This window comes from Ranitomeya variabilis, chromosome 1 (assembly GCF_051348905.1).
Source record: "Ranitomeya variabilis isolate aRanVar5 chromosome 1, aRanVar5.hap1, whole genome shotgun sequence".
Classification (NCBI taxonomy): Eukaryota; Metazoa; Chordata; class Amphibia; order Anura; family Dendrobatidae; genus Ranitomeya; species Ranitomeya variabilis.
In genome coordinates, this window is record NC_135232.1 from 261,593,551 (window position 1) to 261,618,758 (window position 25,208).

The window sequence follows — 25,208 nt, forward strand, 5'->3', positions numbered from 1 at the left end:
TAATTAAAACCAAACAAAATTTGTAAACATGTATCATATAGAATTATTGAGGGCCAGATAACACCCAACTTTTCAAAGAGAAACATATTTTCTTTATGTCGATAGTGTCCCAAATTCGGCTCACAATCTAATTTATATTTCTCACATTAAGGCCAAGTTCATAGAAAGATAATTCAAGGGGAGCACCAATTAACCAGCCTAAAACATTAAAGTATTTGGAAATTTACAACCCATGTACAGTAGATGTGTTAATAGCAACAGTGATAGCAACTGATAACCATGCGGCACTAAAACTATTACTAATGGAATACACTATTCCTGAAGATTTTGTTTATTTTTCTCACTTCTCAATTCCACAGCGCTTCACAGACATTATTGCCACTGGACCAATCTAGATTCCACATCAGTATGGTTTTGGAGTGTGGGAGGAAATCCACTCTCCACGCAAACATGGGGAGAACATACAAACAAATGTTATCTTTGGTGGGATTTGAACCCATGACCCCAGCGCTGCAAGACTGCAGTGCTATCCATTGAGCCACCAAGCTTCAGTCATCTTATGAACAAGTATCATGAAATCAGTCTTGTCAGAGATTACAAGGAATTGGAACAACCTGTCAGCTCTCTATACATATGTCTGTATAGTAGAGATGATGAAAAAGATTTGAAGGACCCTGGTCTAGCCACCATGTCAGTAGTCTGTGGCAACTGACCAGATCCCTGCGACCCTCATCCACATGGCTGGTATCCCCAGTGCCTCTTTCACTTAGTAGGCTCAGCACAATGTCAAGAGTTCATCACAACACAACAAAGATTTCGTTCTAGGCCTACAAATCAGACGAGGCACCAAGGATTCCAGACAGTAGGTGAAAGTCTATAGGAGTCTGATTGGCAGCCATGGACTACCGAAGTGGCTGCTTGATCAAGACCCTTCATGTAGCGGTCCCTTCTCATATTTTGACAGAAACATCGGCCTGTTTCATGTACAGATCATTTTGGCTGCACCAATAAATCACACTTGTTTCACTTGCAAATATTTCTGTCCTGTGGTATTTATATAATATACAAATCAGAAGAGGCACCAAGGATTCCGGCAGGTAGGAGGAAGTTCACAAGGGTCTGAGCGGCAGACATGGACTACCAAAGTGGCTGCTTGACAAGGACCATGTGAACCTTTCTGATCATCTCTGCTGTTTAGTTAAAGAGAATCTGTCACCTACTTTTTCGTATATAAGCTGCGGCCACCGCCATTAGGGGCTTATCTACAGCATTCTGTAATGCTGTAGATAAGCCCCCGATGTATCCTGAAAAAGAATAAAAACAAGTTAGATTATACTCACCTGGGGGTGCGGTCCGATCCGATGGGCATCGCGGTCCGGCGCCTTCCATCTTCATGCGATGACGTCCTCTTCTTTGCTTCCTGTCGCGTTCCTGCGCAGGCGTACTTTATCTACCCTGTTGAGGGAGGAGCAAAGCACTGCAGTGCGCAGGCGGCGGGAAAGGTCCGACAAGCCTAGCGCCTGCGCACTGCAGTACTTTACTTTTCCCTCAGCAGAGCAGATAAAGTACGCCTGCGCAGGAGCTGCGACAGGAAGCAAAGAAGAGGACGTCATCGCATGAAGATGGGAGGCCCCGAACCGTGACGCCCATCGGACCCCCCAGGTAAGTATAATATACAACTTGTTTTTCTTATCTTTCAGGTTACATCGGGGGCTCATCTACAGCATTAAAGAATGCTGAAGATAAGCCCCTAATGGCAGTGGCCGCATCTTATATGAGAAAAAGTAGGTGACAGATTCCCTTTAATAATTCAGTTCCCTCTAAAATAACAATTCCGAATCATCCTTTTCTTAGATCTCTCCATTCCTCTATTTTTCCTCCTAGAAATGTATGAGCTGGATGATGTTGGGGTTGTGTCCTATACACTGACACTGTCCAATCATTGCGAAATTGACAAGAGGAATAACAGGACAAGAGCACTATCCAGAGTTATAAGAAAAGATGGTTTAGAAATTTTATTTAATTGGGAAAATAGAAATACTTCATAAGAGAGATCTGTCAGGAGAGCTCCTTTTTATGATATGACATTGAAACTTGAATAAATAAGACACCTTACCCTCCAGCAAATGGACACACCTCAAGACAAGGACGGTGGCATCTCCTGAAATTTATGGTGCAGGAGTATCCCTGGCAAGAAACCAGAAGCCAATATGGCATCTAAGCAGTAATATACAGGTTACAGAAGCCTTGGGCGTATAGTTCACAGACCAGTATACCCTGAGAAAGCTAGTAATGTGTACACTCAGAAATGTCCTCAGCAATGATCATCATCATCTGTAGCCTTGTTAGTATTCGCCCACATCCATAGTGAAGAAGACAAGATGCCTCAGACTACAACACTGGAGCATTATAGGACAGGGACAGTGGGTGACAGGCGCTGCATAAGAGCCGAGCAGCTGCAGCGACAGGCACAGGAACATAACACAAAGCTGCCTCTCAGTACAGCCAGGTGCTCCAAGTGTCCTGACTCCGAAGTATGGATGGATGTCTGTACTAAAAAAGGAAGCCATTCATGAAGCCAGCTCCTGTGTGACACATCCGTATGGGGTGAAAAGGATATATAAAGGACCTCAATGTAGCATCATCACTCTTATCAGCTGGGAGATATAGACCAAGAAATCATCCATAGCTGTCCTACAGCACAAAATGAAATCCAAAGATCAGTGATATGAAAAGGTTGTACATGTTTATGATGATTACAGAATAAAAACCGGAGCCACTTTCAAAAGGAAGTGAAAAATTATGTGGATTTTCATACATCCTTAAAGAGGTTGTCCACTACTTTAGTATTGATGATCTATCATTAAGGTAAGTCATCAATGTCTGATTAGATGGGGTCCGTCACCCGGCACCCCCGATCAGCTATTATCGGAGGTGGTGGCCGTAAATACTAATTTGTGGAGCTGTTGTCTTCTGATAGTGGCCACCGCAGGGTACTACTCATACGCCTTTTATTGATTTGAATAGGAGGCGGATGTGCAGTACCAAGCCTCAGCCACTATCAGAAGATGGAGGAGCTTCACAAGTGAGTATTTCCAGCAGTCGGCCCCCAATGATACCGATAACAGCTGATCGGCGGGGGTGTTGGATGTCGGACCCGACCAATCAGACATTAATGACCTACCTAAGGTTAGGCCATCAATCCTAAGTACTGGACATCCTCTTTAAATTGGAATCTCCTGTTTTGTCTCTACAGCTCCCATTCAGATCTATGCGTCCCCATAGTAACAGCCTACAAACAAACCCGGTATAGTCTGCTGCTACAATCCATCTGTAAGATGAAACAAATCCAATAAGAGACGTGTACCTCTTGATCAATTACAAAACAGCTAATAATGAAATGGGTGCTAAATCAGTAATCAAAAATTAACGTACAACCAAAAGAAAAGAGCATGACACAATGATAAGCACACCTGTATAAAAATATACAAATTTTGTTGAGACCGAAATACAAGCACTAATATAAAAACAAGATGCCGCCAAAACTGACATATACGGTACATAATAAAAGCGATGCATAAATAAGGTGCAAGCAAAAAGTGTATGGCGTATATAGATCATATGGAAAAAAATATCAACAACAATACAGTCCACTAGATGAGAGAAGTATAACTATATAAATGAAAGGTCCATATATGTGTAGAAAGTATCTATAGGTAATTAGCCAATACACCCAGATCAGGTCCATAATATGAGATCCAAGAACCAAATGTATACGATGAAACACGTCAGGGCGGTTAGACCCCATGCGTATCGCTGTGGTTATGTGGCGTCATCGGGGGCAATACTACAAGTAATGGACCACTATGTATATAAGATTACATCGGGGTTATTTGTAGCTTGTTATCAATGAAATGCACAGATCTGAACAGGAGCTGTAGACACAAAACATTCAAGTTTTTTTTAATTAGGGCTATTTGAAAAGTCTTTTTTCTATACATTGGGCTAATTAAGAATGGCATTGCATACTCCAGTCTTAAAGAGAACCCGACAGCACAATTTTGTATTGTAAAGTAAAGACGTGGCCATATTGGTGCTATAATACTGATTAAATTGATACTTTTGGAGAAGAAATCCACTATGCTGTTCTTTTTTTAATCAACATTTCAAGTTTTCTGTTCATTAGATTTTGGCGCACAAGGGTTGGACTGTGCACTGGGTCTTGTCCTTCCTGTCTATGATTCCTCAGCCCCTCCGCCTGCCACCTCTTTCAGAACAGAGGAGGCAGGTCACTGAAAAAGTAGTGACCGGTTATTCAAAGACCAGAGGCAGATGGAGGGGCGGGGAATCATAGACAGGGAGGAGAAGACCCAGTGTACAGTCTGGCCACTGTGCACCGAAACCTAATTAACAGAAAATTTCAAACTAGGGCTATCGAGTCGGTAAGCCAAACCACTGACTCACACTCCTCAATTTCCCTGACTTCGACCCCACAGCACTAGTCACTACTGAGCATGTACATAAAGTGCAGCACAGATTCATCCCAACTAAAAGCCAAGATCCTTAGATCAGGAACAGAACAGACCTTAATAGGACATTTCATAACTTTCCCAAATTATTCTGAAAACATTTACAGCACATCCTGCATTGTACTACTGTACCCAATTTATTATATATTTTAGGTGTGGAGTCAGTCCTTTTTATTCTAACGCCAACAAAATGGACACAGACTCCATCGCTCTGCTTCAAATTGTGATTAAAGAAGAACAGCAAAGCGGATTACCTCACCAAAGGTTTCAATAAAATCTGTACTACAGTGACTTTGCATTACAAAATTGTGCTGTCAGGTTCTCTTTTATGAAGACACTGCTGGAGTAAGGTCCGCTAAATACATTAAAAGCCACATGCCTCTTAATGAATAAAGTGCATTTTACTTGTGCCGTTCACCTCTGGAAGGAAGGTTACTACACTCAGGGACCGGAGTACATTCCTGGTGGAATTTCTGCATAAATATTGAAGAAGTTGCTGGCCAGCTTCGCCATGATCCACCCAAACTCTGTCCATTTTGACAAATCTGTACGAAACTGGCCTAAAAACTCCAAAAGTTGCTAAATATTTGACTGTTTAGAGATAAGCAAAAATGTGGCGATATTTGAAATTGATTAAACCAGAATTGTGATGTGATCACCTTCATGAATTGGGCCTTTACTCTCCAGTGATGAAATTACTCTTTAAGTTATTATTTGTTCAGGTGGGCTGCCATACAGCTTTTATGGATTTTTGTCCTATCTACAACATAATGGACTATGAGGTTTGTGATCTACTGATAATTCCTACAATGATGGCTATCTAATGTGTGAGAGGACCTTTTGGGGCTGCTATTATCCATAACGTTGCAATAATGCAGATCTATGCATGTGCATAGCTAGACACCTTTTTTACATTATGAATTTTGGACACTTCTCTGAATTGTAAATTATTATAATTACTACCAAATGGGTTCATTCCTTTTAGTATTTGGGTGGGATATCTGGATTTACAAATCCAACAAAGCTACAGTTTCCTCTTCTGTCCATGCTGGAGGCCAGCGCAAAGAACTTCTAAGGAGATTCCTCTGACAGCAATAACACAGCATTCCCCAAGTGGCGGTGAGAGGAATGCAGAACCTGCAGAGCTGAATGTTTACTTCCACTTGGCAGTGTGACTTAGGAGACGACCGCACAGCCACACCTCATTTCCAAAAGAATAATGACTTCCCAAATTAAGAACCTTATATACAAGTGGCTGGCTTCAAAGCACAATGGCTGAAGTAATGTGGTCACGCTAATTAGTGGGTGTGAGTCCAGAATATAGGAAAGGATTCGGAGAGTGCTCTATCCATAAGGTTATATTCCCAATACAACTCAGGCAAAATTCACCCGAAATAAAGATACAGGAAAGATATATATCTTGGTACCGTGTTAGCCAGTAGACAGAAAAATATTTAGAATTGAGAGTCCTCAGTGGTTGATGCCTTTTAATGACTAACTAAAAAGATGGTAACAAATTGCAAGCTTTCGAGACTACTCAAGTCTCTTCATCAGGCATAGACTAAAAGAAATTCTGGGGAATCACATATTTCTGCACAACACATCACAAAAAAAAAACATAGATAAGACAGGTGACATGAAACAGAATTACAATGGGTGATAAACAGTTATGTCCATAAATATTGGACCAGTTCTTAGATAAGGAATGTTTTATTGTCCTCTGATTGGGGTCTGGTTCTGTTGTGATGACCCCACATGGTCCAAGAGGCAAATTCCTTAGTTCCTTAGTTGATGTAAAAAGACATAAATCCATGGGACACATTCATTCCTGCACTAAGACTGTCAAAGGTCATCATCAGTTTATATTCCCATATTCTCCGATCATAGCACCATGGACATGAAATTACTTGTTTTAAAAGGTAACTTCAAATCTCAGAGAGACAGGAGAATATAAACTGATGATGACCTTTGACAGTCTTAGTGCAGGAATTAATGTGTCGCATGGATTTATGTCTTTTTATATCAACTAAGGAATTTGCCCCTTGGACCATGTGGGGTCATCACATCAGAACCAGACCCCAATCAGAGGACAATAAAACATTCCATATCTAAGAACTGGTCCAATATTTATGGACATAACTGTTTATCACCCATGGTAATTCTGCTACAGGTCACCTGTCTCATCCATGTTTTTTTTTTCTGTGATGTGTTGTGCATAAATATGTGATTCTCCAGAATTTCTTTAGTCTATGCCTGATGAAGAACTGAGTAGTCTCGAAAGCTTGTTATTTGTTACCATCTTTTTAGTTAGCCATTAAAAGGTATCAACCACTCAGGACTCTCAATTCTAAATATCTTTCCCGAAATAAAGCAAACTCTTCTCTACCATGCCGTCATGGCTTCAAGGTAAATCCCTGGAAGCTGAAATTCAGCTTTATACCTAATGGAGCCATTGTTTACAAAGAGACAAACTCCATCTGCTCTCCGTTTTTTCAGAGTAGTCAACTACGATCTAGTGTCCATCTGCAATGAAAAACATCGCCAAAAAAAAGGAAAGGAAAACGTTTGTACTCCCATTTGTCCCATTGATTGGCTCCATAAGGGCAAGTCTAAAGGGATTCAGATGGAGGCCCTGAAAGCAGCGTGAATCTGGCCTACGACTGAATTTAAGTCAAGTTTTTAGGTCTGGGACCATGAGGCCACAGACACACGTTCAGTATTTGGTCAATTTTTTACCTCAGTATTTGTAAGCCAAATCCAGGAGTGGAACAATGAGAGGAAAAGTAGAATAGAAACACGTCACCACTTCTGCATTTATCACCCACTCTTAGTTTTGGCTTACAAATACTGAGGTAAAAAAATTAAAACAAATACTGACCGTATGCACATGGCCTTATGCTAAGTTCCCACAATGAGTTTTTGCTGAGTTTTTTAAGCTATGTATTTTCAAAAAAATGCAAGTAACCTATTTTATCTAACAGGTGCAAAAATGCGGCAGAAAACCAGCAACATCAAAAACTCAGCAAAAGCTGAAGAAAGTAGAGTAAAATTCACAAGGTGAGTATTTGCTGAGTTTTTCATGTTGCAGATTTCCTACACCTAATTGCTAAATTAGGTTACTTGTGGTTTTCCAGTGAGTTTTTGACTGCATTTTTTCAAGCATTTTGACTCTATTTTTGACTCTGTGGTTCTTGTCATGTTTTGGCATGTATTGTTTTAAATAAAGCGTCTTTGTGTTTTTGATATATCCTGGTATTTGGCTTTGACAAAGCTTTATTGATACGGCCATGTGTGGTTTACATGTGCGCTTCAAAAGAAGAAACACACTAAAAACGTCCATGAATTTTTTACCTGTGAATTCTCCACACCTAATGCGAGTCTAATTGCAAAATCTGCAGATAAAACTCACTGTACTCACAAGAGAAATTGACATTTTGCGGATTTGAGCTGTGACTTGTTCCATTCCTGGTCACATTGTAATATTCAAATTTTTACTACACTTTTTCCTACAAACTACAGTTTGTGAATCTCAGCATACAGTGTATGGCTCTGTATATGGCTGCGCTCCTTTGTTTGAATATACGGTTCTTCTTTCCAGATTATACCTTTCTTTCCTCTACCGCACTTCTTTTTCCAGCTGCCTGCCAAGAACAATAGACGACTCCAGTCAAAATATCCTATCTAAAATTGCATCTCCACCCTAATAACTCTGCAATCATGAAAAGTTTATCACTATCGCTATAGATACAGTTGTTGCTATGGAGTTTCTGGTTTATTAAAGCCTGGCCTACAAACCTGTCCAATTGCAGCAAATGAACAAATTAGGAGGTAACATTTGGGGCAGATTGTGCTGGTAAGTAAAGTCATGTACCTCCTGTGCAGTGCATTTATTAATGTGCAGATTGCTTTCCTTGCAGTCAGGCCCGTTTTGCTATTTATACAATCCCATTAGTACTTATTTGGCAAATGAATGAAGTTACGGAAGTCTAGGTCTACTTAGTGCATTCTTAAGGGGTGACAACCTAGAAAGCCGATTGCTATATATCTATATCTATGGATAAACAATGCCAGGACAAGGAGCAGGAAATCCTACATTCCCTTACTAAGAAAGTCACATCAAGTACAAATTCCTTTAAAATGACAGCAGAACTCGGAAACCCAGACATATAAAGAGGGGATTAGGGATTTTGTGTAAAGGAGTTTAAGGTCTTGGACGATTACAACGTGAGTTAAATGGTTGATAATGGTAAGGCATGTGTATATTCACTATTTAGGGAAATTTATCATCAAGTTTTTGCTACCCCATACGACAGCAATATGATGCAGGGGTAGAGACCCTGATTCCAGCAATGTGTCACTTACTGGACTGTTTGCATCAGTTTTGATAAAATCCCTGTTTTATTTGCTGCAGATCTAGCAGTTCTCTGAATGCGGAGATCTGTACCTCACCCACACCTCTGATCATGTGGTGAAGACAGGGTTATAGAGAGCTCATGAATATGGAGGACTACATGGTAGTAGATTTAGGCTATGTGCACACGCTGCGGACTCGTGTGTGGATTTTTCCACACTGATTTTGATAAATCCGCAGGGCAAAAACACTGCGTTTTTCCTGCGGTTTTACTGCGGATTTTCCGTGGTTTTTGTACAGATTCTACTGCGGTTTTACACCTGTTTTTCAATATGGAGCAGGTGTCAAACCACTGCGGATTCCGCACAAAGAATTGACATGCTCCGGAAAAAAAACCGCTGCGTTTCCGCACGTTTTTTTCTGCAGCATGTGCACAGCGGTTTTTATTTTCCATAGGTTAACATGGTACTGTACACCGCATGGAAAACTGCTGCAGATCCGCAGCATCAAAAACGCTGCGGATCCGCAGTAAAAACCGCAACGTGTGCACATACCCTTACTGCTCCTCTCGTGATAATCTCAATGATTTTATTAAAACTACACACAAGCTGCCCAGTAAGTGAGGCATAACTAGAATCAGGGTCTCTCTATATCATGCTCCTCTCGGATATTAGAAGGCTAAAACTCGGTGATAGATTCACATTAAAGCCATGATATAAAGGACGCTTTCATTATACTAAAACAGAGGTAATTATGCATAAGATTCTGTAATTTTGCATCTTGGTGGTTTGCAGAAAGAGTCAGCGAATTAGGATAAGTGCACACTGTTTGTTATCAGTGTTAGGCATATATGCTGATTAGGTATGACTACAGACATGGTATCTGTTCACCATAGAGATTCACTGGTAAATGTTTTGCAGTGGTCTTCTGTTTAAAAAAGTAATTTGCTATGGCTCCCAAGCAAATGAAAGGTTTTCCAATGCTTACCAGCCAAGCAGAAACCAAGAAAACACTGTTTTGGCCTCCGTCGGGTGAATGGGTGCCTATATGAATGGATAAAGTGGCTGTCCACTACTACTCCCTATGTTTCCCCCTTGTAAAATAATAACACTTGTACTCACCTCCGATACCGCTGCTGTTCCAGCAGTGTCGGCACTGGCTCTCTCAGGGATCGCATAACATTATTAGGTCATGCAATCCCTGTGGCCAATCAGCGCTGGCTTCACTATCCCTACCTTAGGACAAATCACATACATGCGGTGGAAGTCAGAGCTGCTGCTCTCTCACTTCCTCCGGATATATGACACATCCAAAGGCGGGGATAGTGAAGTCAGCGCTGATTGGCTGCAAGGATTGCATGACATAATAATGTTACGCAATCCCTGGGGGAGACGGTGGACACCACTAGAAGGTGAGTATAAGTGTTAGAGACAAAGGGGTTGTTCAAGCAATGGACGGTTTAACCCCTTTAGGTATACGCTGGCAGCTTTTGCGTGAATATGCTGCCATCAATTTCTACATGAGTTACTTTTTAATAATGTAAAGGACAAATGTCTAACTTTCTACTTCTAATACCGTATTTGTTCTACTGTGAATAAAATATGACTATAAGAGATTTCCAAATCATTACTTTCTTTTTACATTTTACACCGCGAGCCAACCTTTTGGGAATTGGGGTTGTATCTGCATACATGGTTGACCTTATAAACATACCCAACAAACAACTTAACACTTTACCCACAAAAACAATGAACCAAAACTATACAAACAGACAATGCCAGTAGAAGTCGCTAAGCTTCAATGACTTTACTTGTATATCATGCCCAGACTAGAATCAGGCCTCCTCTCCCAGTGTATGTACCTCTTCACCTTCCATACACTCTTCCTCCCACACCGGTTATGCCCTGATGCTGCATACATTGTTATCATACCAGCATGACACAATTTATTTCATGGTTGTACTTTCTTCCTGGAATGCAAAACATCTGGGTACACGAAGAAGGATATTTATTGTGTTTATGTGACTACATTATAACTATGCACTGAAGGGTACACCAATCACCTACTTCACCTTAATGGATGATTACATGGAGTAATTAAATCTCATAATCTCAATAATTATTACTATGTGCTTTATGTATGCCCTTTTAACAAAAACGGTCTCTATACATATAGGCACAAGCTTACAGGAAGATCTGGGACTGCTCTTAATTTATGAACATGGGGCACACTCAATTCACCACTGAAACTACAAGGTCTCTATACATCCTGGAGTATTTGGACAGAATGAAGGCGCAGAGGATCATATAAATGTGGCCATACACATTAGACAGTTGTCTGCTAACAACTATTCCTCCCAACCAAGTCACACACGCGCTTGTTTCGGCCTAGAATGCATGAAAGGGGTAGAGGGGAGTATGTAGCTCCTTAAAGGAGTTCTTTGAAGGAGAGCTTCGAAAGTAGTCAAGAACAATTACTCTGGGGCTATGGCCAATCTCACGGTAGTGATCTAGATAGTAATGAAAGGTAATTTATTTCAGTTATGGCTTCTATGCCGACTAGCACATTACACATTTGCCCTTCAGCAGGAGCGCTGTAATCAGCTTGATGTGGGGTATGGGAAGTATGAGCTATAACTGTCTAGACAGGACAATCTAGGCAAGTTCTCAGGAATTTGAAATAATAAAGCTGTAAAATAGTACAAATAATAACAGGGTACCTCTTGGCACATGTGAACCCTCCGTGCTGGCCGTTAGCATGCACCTGAAATCATGTAGCCGCTGGCGAAACTGCAGGTGGAAACGTTTAGCCCAATGGCTGAAATGTCTCCCACCCAAAGTCGCATCAATGCACATTATTTTGAAGTTTTAACCTGAAGCCATTGACCGTCCATGAGAGGGGATTTGGACTGTAGCAAAAGCCAGTCCATGTTCTGGCAATCTTTATCAGTAGAATAACCAGGCTGGCAATGTTCATTATTACCCAAATAAATGTAATAGGAGAATGCCAAGGTATATATTGAGCAAGTGTGGCCAAGGCTTGGCTGGTAAGGTGGTAGAGCCAATATATGAAGCAACACTTTGCCTGGCATTGAGCGCTTTAGTCTTCTAAGTAACTTATATACAAAGTCTAAATAATATTGGCTATGCACTCATGACAGCTTTCATTTATAAATTACGTTACATAAATCAAAGGTCAGTGCCTTTCCGGAGTCCCCAAAATGTAGGAAACAACAATTACAAAGCTTGCAAAGAGAAGTGTCAACACAACTACAACACAAGTACACAGCCGACCCAAGCTCGGAAGGTGTAAGTCCAATGGACATTAGTGCTATATGATTTTCATATTGAATGTCACAATGGAGCGATCAGCACATGAAAGGTTGCCAATCCTGAACTTCCAGCTTATTAGCGATGAGTAAAAGCCATTGGTGTTACTTCACATTTATGCTGAAAGAAAATGATTCCGACGTGTCAGTACTTGGGTCATTGGCAGCCCTCTAGCAACTGTCAGTAATAATGAAGTTACATGATTGTGTGAACGTGTGCACTGTAAACTTATAACAAGGCTAAAACTTATCACGCCGACCAACTTCTGAAGGAAACTTCCAGGAAGACTTTGCTGCTAGGCAGGTTGCACTAGAATTGCAAACTACACTTATCATATCTGACATCAACTCCAAACTCTGTAGAAACCCATAAATTTTTCACATTTGACACCACAACTATCAATACAATTATACAGTATTACTATAGAGGTTGGATAATCTAGGCATGGGAGTAAAGGCTCAATCTCATTTTTGGGATTGAGAAACTAAGACTGGGTTTACATCTATCAGCTTTATTGAGCTGGTTGTTTCATGCTTGAGTTGGACACAACTGATGAAAAGTTGTGCACTTTGTAGATCAGTCCAGGGTTCATAGCCTTACCAAAATATGTTTTTAATTACCTGGCTATAGGACCAATCTGGCACAGCAACTGCTGAGCAGGATGACTGGGAATTATCCTATAGAAATCTATGTCATCAATTGTAGCATCACTTTTCCTCAGGTGTTCCTGTACACAAAAGACGAGACCTTGGACAAGTCTAATTAACAACTAGCTACCAGGAATGTGAAAACAGAGAGGTATTTCACCACCTATGAGCAATACTTACCTCATCTTCCATTTACAGTTATATGAAAAAGTTTGGGCACCCCTATTAATCTTAAGCTTAATGTTTTATAAAAATTGTTTTTTTTGCAACAGCTATTTCAGTTTCATATATCTAATAACTGTTGGACACAGTAATGTTTCTGCCTTGAAAAGAGGTTTATTGTACTAACAGAAAATATGCAATCTGCCTTCAAACAAAATTTGACAGGTGCATAAAGTATGGGCACCTCACCAGGTGCCAGTAGATCCTCCTTTTGCAAAAATAACAGCCTCTAGTCGCTTCCTGTAGCTTTTAATGAGTTCCTGGATGAAGGTATTTTTGACCATTCCTCTTTACAAAACAATTCCAGTTCAGTTAAGTTTGATGGTCGCCGAGCATAGACAGCCCTCTTCAAATGATCCCACAGATGTTCAATGATATTCAGGTCTGGGGACTGGGATGGCCATTCCAGAACAGTGTAATTGTTCCTCTGCATGAATGCCTGAGTAGATTTGGAGCGGTGTTTTGGATCATTGTCTTGCTGAAAGATCCATCCCCTGCATAACTTCAACTTTGTCACTGATTCATGAACATTATTGTCAAGAATCTGCTGATACTGAGAGGAATCCATGAGTCCCTCAACCTTAACAAGATTCCCGGTGCCGGCATTGGCCACACAGCACCAAAGCATGATGGAACCTCCACCAAATTTTACTGTGGGTAGCAAGTGTTTTTCTTGGAATGCTGTGTTTTTTTGCCACCATGCATAACGCCTTTTTGTATGACCAAACAACTCAATCTTGGTTTCATCAGTCCACAGGACCTTCTTCCAAAAAGAAATTGGCTTCTCCAAATGTGCTTTTGCATACCTCAGCCGACGCTGTTTGTGGCGTGCTTGCAGAAACGGCTTCATTCGCATCACTCTCCCATACAGCTTCTCCTTGTGCAAAGTGCGTTGTATAGTTGACCGATGCACAGTGACACCATCTGCAGCAAGTTGATGCTGCAGCTCTCTGGAGGTGGTCTGAGGATTGTCCTTGACTGATCTCACCATTCTTCTTCTCTGCCTTTCTGATGTTTTTCTTGGCCTGCCACTTCTGGCCTTAACAAGAACTGTACCTGTGTTCTTCCATTTCCTTACTATGTTCCTCACAGTGGAAATTGACAGGTTAAATCTCGTAGACAGCTTTTTGTATCCTTCCCCTGAACAACTATGTTGAATAATCTTTGTTTTCAGATCATTTGACAGTTGTTTTTGGGAGCCCATGATGCCACTCTTCAGAGGAGATTCAAACAGGAGAACAACTTGCAAGTGGCCACTTTAAGTAGCTTTTCTCGTGATTGCATACACCTGGCTATGAAGTTCAAAGCTCAATGAGGTTACAAAACAAAAAAAAGTGCTTTAGTAAGTCAGTAAAAAGTAGGTAGGAGTATCTAAAACAAGAAAATGATAAGGGTGCTGTAGCATAGCGCCTACTACGTGTCTTGGGGGACACTCGCTTGGCACGGGATTAATGCACTCAGGCACGGTTTTCTATCAAAACAGAGTCTTTTAGGTTTATTTCTCACAACATAAACCACATCCACAGGAACTTAGTAACAGTTTGAACAGCATCTGGACGTATTCAACTTCACCACAGTTCGTCTCTGACCCCAGTCAGCATACGACACAGACCTCGTCCGTTACCTGCTGGCGACCTTCACAGGTTCCTGGACACCTCTTGGCCTCAGAGGTGCCCCATACACAATGTCTCTCTCTTCTAAACCCGGTTAGCATAACACGGATCCCTTTCCGTTACCTGTTGGTGCCGCACAGGTTTCTCGGATACCTCTCCTCCACAGAGGTATCCTTCAGACGTTTCTTACTCTGACACCGGTCAGTACAACACGGATCTCCATCCGTCCCACACACTGGCATGTGCTAGGTCCAGAGCCCTGCCATGTGCTCTTCAGGAATCCTATTCTCCAGGACTTCCAACACAGGCTTCCAGGACCTTCCGGCATAGACCATTCAGGTCCACACTCCAAGACCATGTGACCAGACCTCAGTCACATTATATAGTACTAACCACTCCCACAGGTGGGAGTGTGGATGTGTGGCTAGTTTGTCCCGCCCATCTCACACAACTAGCCTAGTAAGTCTCCCTTACAACTATACAAACTCTTGAGGGACTACAGGTCCCAGAACAACAACATTGCATCAGACTTACCACGCAGACTCCCTCTGTGACACATATCGGCCATTCACAACACTGCCGGACTTTGTCTCATCAGAATTATGCCTCTAAGTGCATCTTGCAGCGCACACACAGCACCCCCTGGTTGCCACAGGGGTCACTACACCACAGTGCCCATACTTATGCACCTGTCAAATTTTGTTTGAATGCAGATTGCACATTTTCTGTTACTACAATAAACCTCATTTCAAGGCAGAAACATTACTGTGTCCAACAGTTATAAGATATATGAAACTGAAATAGCTGTTGCAAAAAAAAACAATTTTTATAAAACATTAAGCTTAAGATTAATAGGTGTGCCCAAACTTTTTCATATAACTTTATTTCCTTCAATGTTGGCGCCCAGTCACAACCTTGGTCCATAACCACAGGTCATTATACTCTACGAGTCTAGAGAAACCCTGGGGGGCGTTAGTGGATGTCCATCGTCTGACTATTCATAGGCTCAGGGTGCTTTTTCTCTACTTAATGCTTTATACTGGGGCCTATGTGCACTAAAGGTCACTATAAAGGCTTTACATAGAAAGTTGATTTCCATAAGGGGATATTTATGAGATGCACTTTTTTCATTTGTCATAAAAGATGCAATTTTTCATGTAGATCTTCAAAAGGACTGTCACCAATGTGCTGTCTTCTGAAACCGGCAGTAACACCAATTCTGGAAAAGCCAAATATTACAAGCCAGTCATTCAAACATATGTTCAACCATGCCGTCATGTAGTTGTTTTGGGCAGTAAGGGAAACAATCGTAGCCCCCTAAGCTCTCAAGTTGTGTTTCACACTATTTTCCCAAGGATGGGATGGTCTACAGCAGGGGTGGGGAATCTTTTATCTGCCAAGGGCCATTTGGATATTTATACCATCCTCCGGGGGCCATACAAACTCCACCCACAAAGTACATCCTGATTCTGGCCCTGGTCTCAGGATGTAATCTTTCATTGCATGTCCTTCAATGTTCAGTAGTGAACACTGCGTGTGTGTGCAAACAGAGAAAGAAGAAATTAATGAACTTGTGGCAATCAAAATACAGCTCCTTGCCAAAGAATGCGGTCCATGAGAATCTGCTCGGGGGCCTGATAAAAGGTCATCGAGGGCTGTAAATAATGGCCCTGGGGCCTAATGTTCCCCACTCCTGGTCTACAGAGACAGAGCTGCTCTTTATGAGTCGTTCTCTGCTCTGGACAATAACAGGGAGTCTCAAGAAGTCCACATGACTTCCACGTGTAGAACATGGTGGTTGGTAACTATTCCGATCACAGGGTCGCCAATTTTGATGCTTTTGTTTGTGTACTTATCTCACTCTGGAAGCAAATTTTTTTTAAGATCTATTAGAATATTTTAAAGAGCTTTAGAAATAAAATTAAACAGGTTGTCCAGAATATAACGCAGTTATTTTTTGGTAATCCAAGAAATGCTTCAATATAAAAAAATAAATATTGCTTACGCATCAAACCCATTCTGTTCCAGCATCACTGCTTCAGTGGTCACTGTCGGTCTCTGCTTACTTCCCTGGAGTTGACCACCTACCGCCTAACCATGTTATCAATGGCCTCCGCGGTGATGCTTATATGTGAGGCACAAGACCACGGAGGCCATAAATTTACGTAGCTAGTTGGTTTCATGGGAAATCAACAATGACCGAGGAGTCCACCAGGGAAGTGGAGCTGTTCCAGGAGGCGATCAATGTTTATTGCATTAAGAATTTCCTAGATAAACCTTTTGCAATGTCATATTTACAATACATATTCTAGTCATCCCATGACGAAACTTGTCCTCATGAGACAAACCTTTCAGTCCACAGTACAATCTTGAATCTAAAATGCATCTAATTAAACCTCACATTTATGTTGCCGGTATATAAATCGTGCAGGGGGATGAATTACCACTGAATAACATGGGACCCACCACTATCTGGTCATAACATTTATGTTCATATTTCGATTCTGATTTTTCTTGTCCAGCAATTATCTAAAAAAAAAACTCATTTTTGCAATCTGTCACCTACTGACGCACATACCCTTAGGCCTCTTTCACACCTGCCACATTATTCAATACAGCTGCTTGCAGTATAAATTTTTTTTTGTCAGGGATAATAAAACATGTCTCAACTAATTATGCCCAAATGTGGTGTGGAGGTCATTTGGCTCTCCATTACATGGCTTCCCAACCTTCTTGTGCAGTCGTGAAGGCTCCATAAGGTAACAGAATCAAGTGTTCTAGGGTTGAATACTTCAAAACATCGAATTTTTTCATTTCTGGTCCGGTTCATTCAGGATAAAGACAAATCAGTGTTTAAACTAGGGATTGGGGGGGAGGGTATTCAATTTATAGGAGGGGAAGATAGGGCAGATAGAGACCTGGGCACAAATAAGGAAGTTGGGGGAGGCGGTGGCATGGGGGGTGGGGTTAGAACAGTTAATAATTTAAGAAAGAATAGAGGTACAGAGAGGAACATCAAGTGCATGTATACTAATGCCAGAAGCCTCGCCAACAAAACGGATGAATTAGAACTAATGTTTTTGGAGCATAATTATGACATGGTGGGGATATCTGAAACATGGCTGGATGAGAGCCATGACTGGGCTGTTAACTTGCAGGGCTATAGCCTTTTCAGAAATGACCGTACAGATAAGCGAGGGGGAGGGGTGTGTCTGTATGTAAAATCGTCCTTAAAACCCATCAGGCGTGATAATATAGGTGAATTTAATGAAAATGTAGAGTCCCTGTGGGTGGAGATAAGGGGAGGGGGGAAAAATAATAAATTACTGATAGGGGTTTGTTATAAATCTCCAAAAATAATGGAAGCAATGGAGAATATCCTCGTAAAGCAAATAGATGAAGCTGCGACTCAAGGAGAAGTCATTATTATGGGGGACTTCAACTACCCTGAAATAGATTGGGGAACAGAAACCAGCAGTTCCAGCAAAGGTAATCGGTTTTTTACAACTATGAGACAATTACCTTTCACAACTGGTTCAGGACCCAACAAGAAGGGGGGCACTGCTAGACCTAATATTAACCAACGGGCCAGACCGCATATCAAATATAAGGGTTGGGGGTCACTTGGGGAATAGTGATCACAAAATAATAAGTTTTCGTGTATCCTTTAATAAGATGTGTAGTAGAGGGGTGACAAGGACACTAAACTTCAGGAGGGCAAATTTCCAACGGATGAGAGATTATCTTGGTGCAATTAACTGGGACGATATCCTGAGACATAAAAATACACAAAGAAAATGGGAGACGTTTATTAGCATCCTGGATAGGACCTGTGCACAGTATATACCGTATGGGAATAAGCATACTAGAAATAGGAGGAAACCAATATGGCTAAATAGAGCTGTAAGGGTCGCAATTAGTGACAAAAAGACAGCATTTAGAGAATTAAAGGAAGTAGGTAGTGATGAGGCATTAAATAAATACAGAAAATTAAATAAATTCTGTAAAAAGCAAATCAAGGCAGCAAAGATTGAGACAGAGAGACTCATTGCCAGAGAGAGTAAAAATAATCCCAAAATATTCTTTAACTACATAAATAGTAAGAAACTAAAAAATGAAAGTGTTGGCCCCCTTAAAAATAGTCTGGGGGAAATGGTGGATGAGGATGAGGAAAAAGCCAATATGCTAAATGTTGGGAGCATCATCCGGAAGTGGAAGGCTTATGGAACTACTGTTAGCCTTCCACGGCCTTTACAGCCTTTGAAAGTTTCCTCCCGTGCCGAGGCCAGGCTTGTCCGAAGAGTCAAGGCTAACCCAAGGACAACAAGGAAGGAGCTCCGGGAAGATCTCATGGCAGTGGGGACATTGGTTTCAGTCAATACCATAAGTAACGTACTCCACCGCAATGGTCTCCGTTCCAGACGAGCCCGTAAGGTACCTTTACTTTCAAAGCGTCATGTCAAGGCTCATCTACAGTTTGCTCATGATCACTTGGAGGACTCTGAGACTGACTGGTTCAAGGTTCTCTGGTCTGATGAGACCAAGATCGAGATCTTTGGTGCCAACCACACACGTGACGTTTGGAGACTGGATGGCACTGCATACGACCCCCAGAATACATCCCTACAGTCAAGCATGGTGGTGGCAGCATCATGCTGTGGGGCTGTTTCTCAGCCAAGGGGCCTGGCCATCTGGTCCGCATCCATGGGAAGATGGATAGCACGGCCTACCTGGAGATTTTGGCCAAGAACCTCCGCTCCTCCATCAAGGATCTTAAGATGGGTCGTCATTTCATCTTCCAACAAGACAACGACCCAAAGCACACAGCCAAGAAAACCAAGGCCTGGTTCAAGAGGCAAAAAATCAAGGTGTTGCAGTGGCCTAGTCAGTCTCCTGACCTTAACCCAATTGAAAACTTGTGGAAGGAGCTCAAGATTAAAGTCCACATGAGACACCCAAAGAACCTAGATAACTTGGAGAAGATCTGCATGGAGGAGTGGGCCAAGATAACTCCAGAGACCTGTGCCGGCCTGATCAGATCTTATAAAAGATGATTATTAGCTGTAATTGCAAACAAAGGTTATTCCACAAAATATTAAACCTAGGGGTTGAATAATAATTGACCCACAATTTTAGATTTAAAATTTATAAAAATTTAACTGAGCAACAAAACTTTTTGGTTTGTAAGATTTATGCATCTGTTAATAAATCCTGCTCTTGCTTGAAGTTTGAAGGCTCTAACTTATTTGCATCTTATTAAACCTGCTAAATCTGCAGGGGGTTGAATACTACTTTTAGGCACTGTATATTGAGAAACATTAGCGGTCCTATGCACCTTTATTGAAGTCCTATTACTGTATCATACATGAACCCATAGGCTTAGATTGTATATAATGTTATAGAAATTGTCCAACTGTCTCTGAAATGTTAAAAGGGTTGTCCAGGAACAGGCAACACTTGTCCATGGGCCGCTTCTAGAACTGATACTCACTGACTTGAACGAAGATAAGCTGTAATACCAAACAGAATCATGGACTGATTAATGCTGTGCCTGAAAAAAAGACACCTTCTACTAATCTCAGACAACCCTTTTTTTATTTTAATCAGATCATTTTTGTGAACATAAAACCTAGCACATCAACCACACCTGCCCCTCCCAGGAAGGAAAAACACTCAAGTGAGCCCTGTTAATACATTTATGATTCATGGTCCAAGTGCGGACAGAGATATTCAAATTGGCCTATGAAACCGTTGAGTTTGGATCAGGAGATCCGCAGCCAGTTCATACACGGATCTGTAAATCCACCTTAAACTGGTCATCCCCTTTACATAAATGCCATTGTGTATAGGGGTCTCTCCAATCTCCCTCAATGGCAGATGTTCACGGAGACTGATTGAGAATGTTGCATTTCAACACACCCTATCGTTCCTCTCTATTTGTTCCATTTGCATATGGTGAAATGGATGTTGGCAAATAGTTAACTCAAATGTACAGTGGGGAAAAAAAAGTGCATGTTCTCCCACTTAAAGAGATGTGAGAGGCCTGTAACTGACATCATAGGCAGACCACAACTAAGGCTACGTTCACATTTGCGTTGCGTCGGGCGCAGCCGCGGCGACGCATGCGTCATGCGCCCCTATATTTAACATGGGGGGCGCATGGACATGCGTTGTGTTGCGTTTTGTGACGCATGCGTTTCTTTGGCGCAAGCGTCAGGGCGCATAGGACGCAGCATGTAGCATTTTTTTTGCGCTAATGAACGCATGCGTCACAAAACGCTGCGTTTTGCATGCGTTTTTACGTGCATTGTGCGTTGAGTCGCCGACGCAGCACACAACAATGCAAATGTGAACGTAGCCTAAGAGAGTGAAAATGAGAAAACAAATCCAGAAAATCACCATGTCTGATTTATTTTGCAAGTTATGGTGGAAAATAAGTATTTGGTTATTAACAAAAGTTCATCTCAATACTTTGTAATATATCCTTTGTTGGCAATGACAGAGGTCAAACATTTTCTGTAAGTCTTCACAAGGTTGGCACACACTGTTGGTGGTATGTTGGCCCATTCCTCCATGCAGATCTCCTCTAGATCAGTGATGTTTTGGGCCTGTCTGTATATATTAGTACCGAAATGTAATCTATACGTGAGAAACAAGGTACAAGGAGAGAAGACGAGGGGGTTGCTATCCGCATTACATTTTTCATAGACCTCTATTTCCATTAAATTTTAGGATACAAGCCATTGTTGGAGAGGCAATTCCTAGTGTATAGGAAAACATCACAAGCGTTTGAGAAATCGAAGCTCCACTTCGATTTCACCCAAATATCCTATCTGTGGTCAGATCGTCTCACGGCCACCTCTACATTTGGTTTCCATTTAACCCCTAATCTATAACAGAAGTTCAATAACATAGGCTACTGTCACACGGTCAGTATTTGGTGAGAACTTACCTCAGTATTTGTAAGCCAAAACCAGGAGTGGGTGATAAATGCAGAAGTGGTGCATATGTTTCTGTTATACTTTTCCTCTGATTGTTCCACTCGTGGTTTTGGCTTATAAATACTGATGTAAAATACTGACCAAATACTGAATGTGTGAACATGGCCTCAGTCGAACAGGAAATAACTATAATACAACCTATAGTCTCAAAGCCTTAAATCTGCTCTTCTGACTAAAGGAGAAGCACCAAAGCATTTCCCCATATGTTTTAATAATTGTTTCATTCACATGAAGCAGGAAATATCTGTCATTCTAGACAAAAAAAATCGATGTATCAAAGAGTTTAAAAAGTCATCTCTATAAAAATAAAAGGAATAAAATAATAATATAATAAAAACAATGTAAAATGAAGACAAGGGGTAACCTATAATGACATATAGAACCTCTTCCCTATAAAACTCCGTATATGATCCTCATGGCCAGGCTCCCCTACGTACGTGCCCCGACACAGCTCTCTAGGTGTTACCCAGCTCTTCTCGGGATACTACAATGAGACAAGTCATGGAGTAATGCTGTCGTGCCAGATAAACAGTGAGCGCTGGCTGGATAATCAGGAACAGCCGCTCTGACCCATCAAAGCCTGTGAAAGGTGTAACGTGTCCAATGATAATAATGCTTTGTAATTGACAAATACAACAATGTTTATTCCAAAAATAACTTCATTTTGTCAATTATTTACATACAAGACTTTTTACGGCACACACAATACTTCAGCTCCGCATGTGTAATAGAGCTATGGAGCTCCATCCTGGCTCCTCTGCCAATGTAAGCAGGAGAGCATTCATGGGCTGGTCGGGGGGTACCACACCTATTTTAGAATGGGCTGCGTTGCTTCAGTACATCTAGTAAATCTCTTTTATAAGGTTATAAAGTGGTAATTTCCAATCCTTTAACATAGAAAACACCGGATTACGTACCGGTAATGCTCTTTTATAGAGCCACGACAGCACCCACTGAGAGAGGGGATCCGCCCCTAGGAACAGGAAACCCTACGGAGAGATAAAAGGGGCGGTCCCCCTCGCTCCCACAGTTTGGGTTACAGAGATTGCGAGGAACCGCCCACAAGTTTTAGTAGGTCATTCTATATTAACATTTCATCTTTGACTTAATCACGTATATTTACAAGAACCAATCACCCTTATCAGTGCTCATATGCAAATTAATATATATAAGGGAGGGAAGTGAAGGGGTGCTGTCGTGGCTCTATAAAAGAGCATTACCGGTACGTAATCCGGTGTTTTCTCTTCGCCACGACAGCACCCACTGAGAGACTTTCAGAGATAGTTATTTGGGGGGGATTATCGTGTTAAGAACTGATCTACCGAAACACAAATCAGTGGAAGCAGATAGATCTAATCTATAGTGACTATAGAAGGTAACAGGCGAAGACCAGGTTGCGGCCTTACATATGAGTTCTATTGGAACCTCTGCTCGCTCTGCCCAGGATGATGCTATCGCCCGGGTGGAATGTGCCTTTACAGTCTCAGGTGGATCTTCCCCTTTAGACGAATAGGCCAGGTATATCGCCTCCCGAATCCATCGGGATAATGTGCCTTTAGTAACACCAGCTCCTTTCCTTTGACCCTGGAAGGAAACAAAGAGAGCCCTGCTCTTCCTCCAGGCGCTAGTCCTGTCTAAGTAAGTCATTACAGCCCTTTTCACATCTAAGGTATGGTATTTCTCCTCTTCCTGATTTGTAGGATTATCATAAAAAGTAGGAAGAAGAATTTCTTGAGATCTATGAAATTGAGTACACCTCTTAGGTAGGTAGGAAGGGTCTGTTTTCAGGACGATTCTATCTGGAAATATTGACAGAAAGGGAGGATCTACTGATAGTGCCTGCATGTCACTTACTCTTCTTGCCGACACTAATGCGACAAGAAGAGTAGTTTTGAGAGTAACGTGTTTAATGTGAGCTGAGTGTAGTGGCTCAAATGGGTGACCTGTCAAGGCTTCAAGGACTAGATTAACATCCCAAGGCGGTATGCGGGGAATCTGAACTGGTTCTGACCTCTGGCAGGCTGAAATAAATCTAGTTATCCACCTATCACCCGCTACATTGTGACTATACAATGCCCCTAGAGCAGAGACTTGTACTTTTAAGGTATTAACTGAAAGACCTAAGTCACGTCCTTTCTGGAGAAATTCTAAAATGTTAAGTATAGGAATTTCGTTTGACAAGGCCAATGGATAAAGACTTAGAAACTTCCTCCATACTCTTACATATATAGAAGTAGTGGATCTTTTCCTACTTAATAATAGAGTATTAATCACTTGATCAGAGAAACCCCTTAATTTCAACAATTGCCTCTCAAATTCCAGGCTGTCAACCGTAGACCCTTCACATGAGGGTGGTTGAATGGCCCCTGGAAGAGAAGATCCTGATCCTCTGGGAGAATCCATGGATCTGAGATGGACATAGCTCTGAGCAGGGAGAACCATGGTCTCTTTGGCCAAAATGGGGCAATCAGGATTATATTGGCTTTGTCCTCTCTTATCTTCCTGATTACTGTTGGTAGAAGTATCAGAGGAGGAAAGGCATACGCTTTCCGAAATGTCCATGGTACCTGGAGAGCATCGAGAAAATCGGGTTTGTCGGATTGGAACATTGAAGCGAACTTTTTTAATTGCCTGTTGTCTCTTGTAGCGAAGAGATCTACCTCTGGTAAACCCCATTTTACGGTTATCATTTTGAAGATTCGATGATTTAAAACCCACTCCCCTTGGTGGAGGGTATGGCGACTGAGGAAGTCCGCTTTTGAATTGTCCACTCCTCTGACATGTAGTGCTGATAGAGACAGTAGATGTTTCTCGGCTATAGTTAGGATGTCTTCGACTATAGACATGAGTGTTCCTGATCTTGTTCCTCCTTGATGATTGATATACGCTACTGATGTCATGTTGTCTGACAGAATCCTTGTATGTGTTCCGTGTAGCTGCGGAAGGAATTCACAAAGAGCGTGATGGATAGCTTTCAGCTCTCTTATATTAGATGAGTCGTCTGACTCCGTAACCGACCATAGACCTTGGGCTACCTGATCTCTCATATGTGCTCCCCAACCACTAGGACTGGCATCCGTGAATATTGTGTTTGAAGGTTTAACTACCCAGGGGACCCCACTAACCAAGTGATCTGGTTCTAGCCACCAGGATAGAGATTTAATTACGTCTTCAGAAAGGGAAATTTTACCGTCTAGATGACCTTGTAATTTTATTTCCTCATGTAAAATTGCATATTGTAAACACCTTGAATGAAATTGGGCCCATGGTACTGCTGGGATACATGACGTGAAGGAGCCAAGGAGGGACATGCCTTGTCTTAAAGATATTAGAGGTTTATCTATTACCGACTGTACCTTATTTCTTATTGTCAATTGCTTGGATTGTGGTAGGAAACATTTTTGGCTTATGGAGTCTATTATAATTCCCAAGAATGTTTGTCGAGTAGTTGGAAGAAGTCTAGACTTTTCCCAATTCACCAACCACCCTAGCCTCTGCAGGGACGAGACCATATTA

General features: G+C 41.6%; 1 protein-coding gene across 2 annotated transcripts in view; it reads right to left on the minus strand.

The window, feature by feature from the left end:
- SEPTIN5 (septin 5) overlaps positions 1 to 25,208 on the minus strand; it is a 98,946-nt gene that overhangs the window by 62,260 nt on the left and 11,478 nt on the right. The window lies entirely within an intron of this gene.